Source organism: Penaeus vannamei, chromosome 30 (genome assembly GCF_042767895.1).
Source record: "Penaeus vannamei isolate JL-2024 chromosome 30, ASM4276789v1, whole genome shotgun sequence".
Taxonomy (NCBI): Eukaryota; Metazoa; Arthropoda; class Malacostraca; order Decapoda; family Penaeidae; genus Penaeus; species Penaeus vannamei.
Window position 1 is genome coordinate 14,914,109 of NC_091578.1, and position 10,000 is coordinate 14,924,108.

Consider the following 10,000-nt stretch of genomic DNA (forward strand, 5'->3'; position numbering starts at 1 on the left):
ATAGATTACATTAACTGCATTACTCAAACAATTCCTTGTCGATTTTTTGCTTTTAAATCTTTCCATGCACTTGATTCTACTTTCCCCACTAACTGCAATGCGCATTCTTGGGGTCCATTTGCAATATTTCATTTCATATTGGCATCTATTCCGGTTATTTTCCTTACTATAAAACATTTTCCAAAAGCGCCAACCCCATTGGCTTAGTTTCCCTTTTACTGTCGTTATAGAGTCCAAGGAGCGTGCATACATTCGGACATTGTGTTTATAATGTTCGAAAATATTTCCAGTGACCATCTGGCAAAATCCCTTAACGCTTCCATCCCTTTATTCCCGCCCATTACCAATTACACCTTGGCGAGGCTCTTGCCCTGGAACGGTTACGTCTACAGAGCGAATCCTTGTTCGGTAGTTAATAACGGCCGTAATAACCTCAGAACAACTGTATCGCTTCGGAACGAGTCAATAAATAAGTGCATTTGGGTGATATGAAAATTCACGGCGCTCGCGGTATTGCGTGGGGAAGACCAGCTTTTTTCCATAAAAGAATTTGTCCTTCTTATGTGATATTCCCGCTCACCCTGCAGCCTTGCACATGAAGTCTATTCCCCCCTCTTCTGTTGCATTTCCCAGAGACTCGAAATTCAATTGGGATTCCTGTTTCCCCTCAGCGAACTGGTTAACTTTAAGTGATCCTCCATTGCATTCCACTTCCATATCTACGACTCTCTTTTATATATTCTTCTTCATTGTGTTCAAAACATCTCCCGGTTTTCTTTTCCTGTTTTGAAAAAGATTTCTGTTTTGATGGTCTTATTGATTCTACGATTTTCCTTTCCTCTTCAATTCTTCACAATTTACAAGTATCTCTTTATATTCTAACATTTCTTTATGTGTCTAATCCTTCTGAATAGTCTTGTTTTTCACACGAAACCTAGATCTAGAAGGTTTTCTGCTGTTTCATTTTCTTTTCTTTTGCCTTTTTCTTTCCAACTTCAGTTTCTAATTATTATTTTCTTTATTCTTCTTTTCTGCAGGTAAGTCCGCCTCGTTTATTATAACAAAGGCATCATACAAAGAAGAAATTCATATGCATCAGGAAGACTGGGTAAGCACAACCGAAAGTATATGAATAATCATACAACCCATTATTTGAAGTACAATAAATTTACAACATGAATTCGAAGAGACGGATATGTTTCCCGTCTTTCGTTTTAACTACTTTGCATATATCACACTCTTAGATTATTATAACTATTATTAGAATTATTCTATTATTATTATTATTATCTATTATTGTTATTATTATTGTTATTAGTATTATCATTATTATTATTATTATTATTATTATTATTATTATTATCATTATTATTATTATTATTATTATTATTATTATTATTATTATTATTATTATTATTATTATTATTATTATTATTATTATTATTATTATTATTATCAATTACTATTATTGCTATTATCATTATCATTATTATTATTATTATTATTATTATTATTATTATTATTATTATTATTATTATTGTTATTATTATTATTATTATTATTATTATTATTATTATTATTATTATTATTATTATTATTATTATTATTATTACAATTATTATTATTATTATTATTTTTATCATTATCATTATCATTATACTTATCAATATCATTATCATTATTATTATTATTATTATTATTATTATTATTATTATTATTATTATTACAATTATTATTATTATTATTATTTTTATCATTATCATTATCATTATACTTATCAATATCATTATCATTATTATTATTATTATTATTATTATTATTATTATTATTATTATTATTATTATTATTATTATTATTATTATCATTATCATCATCATCATCATTATTATCATCATTATAATAATAATTATTATCACTATCATTAATAATATTATTACTATCTATTATTATCTATTATTGTTATTATTATTATCATTATAATTATTATTATGTTTAATTACTTTTATTGTTATTATCATTATCATCATCATTATTACTATTATTATTGTTATTATTATTATTGTTATTATTATTATTATTATTGCTATTATTATTATTTTTTTATCATTATCATTATCATTATCATTATCATTATCATTATCATTATTATTATTATTATTATTATTATTATTATTATTATCTCATTCATCATCATCATCATCATCATCATCATCATCATCATCATCATCATTATTATCATTATAATAATGATTATTATCACTATCATTCATAATATTGTTACTATAATTAATGATAACAATAATGATAAATAATTATAATAACTGGAATAATAACAATGCTAAAGCTAATAATAAATACTATCATTATTCTAATTCTTCTTATTATTCTTGTGATAATGATGATAGTAATGGTAATCATCATTTTAATAACAACAGCAATATTAATAATATGAATTGATGTTATATCATTATCATTATTATCATTATTACTAGCATTACCACTATTACTATTATTGTTATCATCATTTCTATGGTTATCATTATCATCATTATAATAATTAAGATGATGACCATAATTATAATGGTAATAATGATGATAATATCAATAATTATGATACTAGTGATCATGGTATTAATGATAACGATAATGATTATATTAATTATAATTATTTTCATCATTGTCATCATTAATTTTAGTAGCATTATTATGATTGTTGTCATTATCACCATTATTATTATTGTTATCATTTTACTACTATTGTTGATATTATCATTACTATTGTTATCATTACCATCATCATTATTATTATTATTATTATTATTATTATTGTTATTATTATTGTTACAACTACTATTTACATAATTATTATTATCATTATTATTATTATTATTACTACTACTATTTACATCATTATTATTATTACTATTGGCGTTATCATTATTGTTGTTATCATTATCATTATCAATATCATTATCATTATCAACATTAGAATAATCATTATCATTACTGTTAAGATTGTTGCTATTATTATTTTCATTATCATGATGATCATTATAACCGTTATTATTATCATCATCATCATTATCGTTTTCATTCGTATTGCTATTGTTATTATCATTATTATTATTATTATCATCATCATCTTTATTGTTATTGTTATCATCACCATTATCATTATCATCATCATCATTCTCATTAATATCATCATTATTATTTTTATCATTATTATAATTATTTATGTTATCTTTATTACTATTATTACTACTATTAGTAATAGTATCATTATTAGGATTAGCACGAATATGAGCATTATCAACATTAATATTGTTATTGTTATAATTATCACCACTATTATTATCATTATTGTTATTGTTATTATCATTTATTTTTGTTATTTTAATAATTATCATTATTATCATTACTATTATTATCATCATCATTATTATTATCATTCTCATCATTATCATCATTATTGGCATTATCATTATCATTTTTATTACCATTACTATTATCATCATTATTATTATTATCATTATAATTATCATTATTATCATCATTATTATCATTATTGTTACTATCATTTTTATTATGATTATTATTAACAATTTTGATATTATTACTATTAATATTATAATCATATTTTTTTTCTATTACTAATAATATTATCAATATTTTCATTAATATCATCATTAGTATAGCGATTACTATTCTCAGTTTGGGTTTGGCCATGACATTAATGATAATGATAGTGATAACAGTAATGATAATGATAATAATGATAAATTGATAATAACAATAATGGTAATAGAATAATGATACTAATGATGATACTACTAATAATAATATAAATAATAGCAATAATAATGATACTACTATTATTACTACTACTTCTACTACAATTACTGCTACTAGTAATAATAATCATAATGATAATAATGATATTAATAATGCTAATGACACTGTAACAACAACATTAATAATAATAACAATAATAGTAATAATAAAAGTAATAATAATAATAGTAATAACAATAATAGTAATAATAATAGTAATGATAATAATAGTAATAACAATAATAGTCATAATAATGATAATGATAATAATAATGACATTAACAATGATGATGAAAATTGTGATAATAATCATAATATCAATAACAATAACAATAATAACGACAAGGATAATAATAATAATAATAATCATAAGGATGATGATGATAATGATAACGATTATTACTATTATTATCATTATCATTAATATCACAATTAATATCTTTGTTATGGTCATTATCATTACCATTACTATTATAATCATCATTACTGTGTTCATTAGTATCATTATTTTTGCTATTATTATTAGCATCGTAATCATTTTATTATAATGATCATCATTATCTCGTTTTTATTTTCATTATCAACATAATTGATATCATGACTGTTTCTATCCTCATTTTTGTTATAATCATTTTAGTCATTTTCATGATCATTCTTCATCTGTAATCACTTGACCTCAAATTTAGAAAGACAATAAACACATTAGAGTCTTTCCCTGACGAAAAAAAAATAATGTCTAATATCTACGAATTTCCTTGTCCTTCGTAATCTGCGTCGATAGGACAAGTAATGTGGTCTCTTCAAACCTTTTGTTCCCTGGAATATATTCTGCGATATGTCTTGTATATGATACACATTATATCGCCAAAATCGTTATAGATATTCTTCTTCTTTCTCTCTCTGCCCATTATTTTCAGCAATATATACACGGCGTGCAATTAGAAAAAAGAAAAACGGGAATGAAAACATCTCAGGCAAATGGGTCACCAAAACAAGAGCGGTATTGACGAGCCTCAGCCCTGCCCCAAATCCAGGGCATTCAGCGGGCCCCGTTCATGCATAGAGACCGCCTGGGCATTAGCGTCCCTCCGTAGAATAGATTTAGGGCCTGATACGTCCTTCTTTCTCTCAAGTGTGGATCTCCATCGAATTCTTTGATGTTTGTAAACCTTCCTCCTTCGGGCAGCGGGTTCGAGGGCTCAGTGGATATGAATATTCAGGGAATGCATGAATAGATCTTCTCCCTCTCTGTTCACTCTCCTCTTGTTTTAACCACCGCCAGTTTGGACACTAAGTTTCAATAAACCCTGTCGATGCATTTTTTTAATGGCTTTTTCTATAATAGTTCAGTAGCAATGTAAGTGTATGTCAGTTATTATGTTTGATAAATTATTTTGATACCAGTATCAATATTCTAGCTCTCCACTCCCACCTCTGTGTCTGGCATTCTCTCTCTCCCTCTGTCTCTGTCTCTGTCTGCCTGCCTCTCTCTCTCTCTCTCTCTCTCTCTCTCTCTCTCTCTCTCTCTCTCTCCCTCCTTCTCCCTCTCTCTCCCTCCCCCCCCCTCCCCTCTCTCTCTCTCTCTCTCTCTCTCTCCCTCCCCCCCCCCTCTCCCCCTCTCCCTTTCATTCTCTCCTTCTCTCTCTCTCCCTCCTTATTGGTAATCACCACAAGGAGGGGAATGACGCCGCCCTTGCCCTCAATCCGCATAGAAATCCTTTGTAAGTCTGGGCGCGGAGAGGGCGTAGGCACCGACTTCGACTAAATTGAAACGCAATCTCGCTCTCGCTTATCGAAAATTCGTTGCCTGCTGAATGCTTATCGTCTGCATAATAGCCTATGGAAATAAGGGTTTTAGACTGATCAGTGGGCATCATCCCCTGCTGATGAGTTCGTTTCAACAAGCCCAAGAAATTAGATCTCAAAGAAAAATTATGGAATATTCATTAATCATGACATGCTTTCGATATACCAGTTGTTCAGGAAAAAGACAATATACCGAGATAACGCAAATAAAACGACAGGGAGAGAGAGAGAGAGAGAGAGAGAGAGAGAGAGAGAGAGAGAGTGAGAGAGAGAGGGAGAGAGAGAGAGAGAGAGAGAGAGAGAGAGAGAGAGAGAGAGAGAGAGAGAAAAGAAAGAAAGATAGAGAGTAAGCGAACGAGCGAGAGAGTGAGTGAGAGTGAGAGTAAGAGAGAGTGAGAGTGAGTGATAAAGAGAGAAAGAGAGAAAGAGAGACAGACAGACACAGAGAGAGAGAGACAGACAGACAGAGAAAGAGAGGCAGACAGACAGACCGGAATCGAGAGAGGGCCCTGAATTCGTTTAACCCCAAGATTGAATGGAAAGTCGTTTGGGCGAACACAATATGCTGTTAAGAGGAAGGAACGGCTGGGTCTATATTCACGGTCATTTCTGAGGCAAAATGGAACCTTGTTAGGACCGGAGTCTGTCTTGCTAAAGCGGGGAACGGGTCTTCTGGTTGCGGAGCTCGTTCTGGAACCAAAATACCTGCGGGAGGACAGACCCGTCGTTAGGAGACTCATTTGCAGTCTTTGTTATTACTGTTATGGTTATGGTTGTTGATGTAATTGTTGTTGTTGTTATTGTTGTTGTCGTTATTATTGTCGTTATTGTTGTTGTTGTTATTGTTGTTGTTATTGTTGTTGTTGTTGTTGCTGATGATAATGGTGGTGTCATTTGTATTTCCTTTTCATTTTAATGATGATAATGTTGATGATGGTGGTAATGATCATAATAATGATGATAACAGTGGCAACAACAACAACAATAAGATTAAGAATGATGATAATGATAATAATATTGATGATAATGATAATAATAATAATAATAGTAACAATGATAACAATAATAATAACAATTTCTATAATGATGGTAATGATAATGATAATGAATGTAATATTGGTAATGATAATAATATTGATATACTGATAATAATAATAATAGTAATAGTGATAACAATGATAATAACAATTACAATAATGACAGTGATGTTGATAATGATAATATATATATTATAATAATAATATCAATATTCTCATCATCACTATTATTACAATAACAGTGATGATGATGGTAATAATAACAATATTGCGATTAATGGTAGTGCTAATATATAATTATAATAATGATAACGATAATGATAATGATGATGATAGTAATATTCATGATGATAATTGTGATGATAATATCAACAAGAATTTTCTTTTCATAATGACGATGATGATAATAATAATAATGATAATAATAACAACAACAACAACAACAACAACAATAACAATAATAATAATGATAATAATAATAATAATAATAATAATAGTGATAATGATGATGATAACAATAATAGTAATAATAATAGTAATGATTATCATTATGATTAGGATTACTGCAATAATAATGCAATGATAATAATAGTAATACTAATACCTGTGAAGAGAATATCAACAAAAATCTTTTTTTTATAAGAAAAATAATTGAAGTAATAATAATGATGATAGTAATACGTAGTAATAGTAATTTTTATTATTATGATTATGATTACTACAATAACAATATTTATTATCATTAAAATTCCTAATAATATCATTAATATCATCATCATCATCATTATTATTACCATGGAAGTTATGTATTTGGTAGCCTTGATTAGTTAGTTTTTTTGTTGGTTATCAGGATAACACAAAAAGTTATGAACAAATGAAATTTTTGCTGGAGGTGTGTCTCGGCCCAACTAAGATCCTATTAGATTTTGGTGGTGATTCGGATCACGATCCGGATCCAGGAGCTGTTTAAAGGATTCATTTGCATTGTGGAGTTGGGTTGGTTGAAACTTTTTGGCACATTGTTATTGTTATTTTCAAATGTAATTCCCCAAGTCTGAATATTTTCATTGCATTAGTGACCCTGTTGCTCCCTGAGTGCTTTTAATTATTTTCGTTATCATTGTTATTTTCATTATCATTACCATCATTATCATTGTTACTGTCATTATCATTACCATCATTATCCTTGTTACTGTCATTATCATTACCATCATTATCCTTGTTACTGTCATTATCATTATGACCATTATCTTTAAGACCTTTAATATCATTATCATTAATATCATTATTACTGTCATTACCATCATTATTATCATTATAATCATTACAGCCATTATTTCTACTACTCTTGTTGCTATTACAGTGATAAGCGTTCGCCCTCAGCTGCTACCCACGTAACAAAATAACTTTCCCTTAGGTCGAAATGACTTAGGTAAATATAATCAACTTTATTCTTACGAGCTCGGTCTTGCTCGAAATGGGAAAAGTTAAGGTACGAATGGAAGACGTTAGAGGAAGAGTGAAAAGAAGAAGAAGAAGAAGAAGAAATATATATATACTTGTTGGGTAGGTTTATTGTATGCAAAGGTGGAAGGTATAAGGTTGGACTGTGGTGTAGTTATAATGATGGTGGCACTGTTGTTGGAGATGGTGGGGGAGATGGCGGTGTCCAGGAGAATGATCATCATTATGAGGCGAAGGAGGAGAAGCAGTAGATGGAGATGATCACGGGGATGACAGAGGAGAAGAAAAAGAGGAAGAAGTGCAAGAAAGAGGAAATGAAGAAGACGACGAAGTAAAAGCAGGAGGGGGAGGAGGAAGAGAATATACACGAATATGGAGAAGGAAAGGGGGAAGGAGAAGAAGAAGTAGACAGAAAAAGAAGAAGAAGAAAAAAGGATGATGAAGAATAAGAAGAGGAGGAGGAAGAAGAGAAACTAACCCATTCTTCCCCTTCGAGGCTTGTCCAACGACGTGGCAACGCAACACCAACCTCTCTTTAAAACGTGTTTCTGCGCGATCTACTTCGCAACTCGTTAGCATTCTGAATAAGGAAATAACAAGCACCTTCTCCGGGTCCGGAGTCCCACGCCCGCATCTTGATCGAAGCGCACCAAATATACATCGACAAAATTGATAATTTTCACATACAGAGAACGCGACGTTGCATGACAGTATCTGTGAATAATCTAAGGAGCATCTCATCAACAGACGAACAGATATGAATTGTGACAATCCGCGTTAATGTGGTTTTCGTAGTAATGTAGATATTTGTGGATTCAACCAGAATATCCATTGTAGGTATCGGGTAAATGGACATCTGATACTATTCTTATTGAAAATGATTATCATAAATATGGTGATAATGATGATATAATGACGATGATAATATTGATGAAAATGATAATGATACTGTTGCTGCTGCTACTACTACTATTACTACTACTGCTACTACTAATGATAGCGATAATAATGATGATGATGATGGAGACGATAATGGTATTTATGATAATGATGATAAAATGATAATCATGGAAATGATAATATTAATAATAACAATAAAAAATAATGATAATGTGGATAATGATAGGAAAAAGTGTTAATGTGATAAAAACAATAATGAAAACAGAAATAATGATATTGATAATGGTAATAACAATAATATTAATTCTCACAATAATGACAATGATAATAATGATGGTGATAATGATAATAATAATAATAGCAATAATAGCAAAAAAGTAATAATGATTATGGTAATGATAATAATAATAATAGTAAAAATAATGATGGTGAGGATAGTAATAATAATGATAATGATAATAATAATAATAATAATAATAATAATAATTACAACAATGAAAATAATGATAATAATAATAATGATGACGATGATGATGACTGATGATAATGATGATGATAATGATGATGATAATGATAATGAAAATATTAATGGTGATGATGAGACTAATAATGATAATGCCAACATTACTGCTACAACTACTTCTACTACTACTACTACTAACAGTCATAACAACCACAATAATAATAATAATAATTATAACAACCACAATAAATAATAATAATAATAACAACCACAATGATAATAATAATAATAATAATGATAATAACAATGATGGTAGAAATAAAGACAATGAACAGAACAATTCGTCTCTGTATATTCCTTTGTTCTCAAAAACCTCTTCCAATATATCTTCATTTCCATTCTACTCTGAACACTTTATTCTGGAAAAACGTATTACATATTTTCTCCCCAGTTCGCTGAGACCGTTATAAACAGTAGCAATCATTATGGTACAAAAG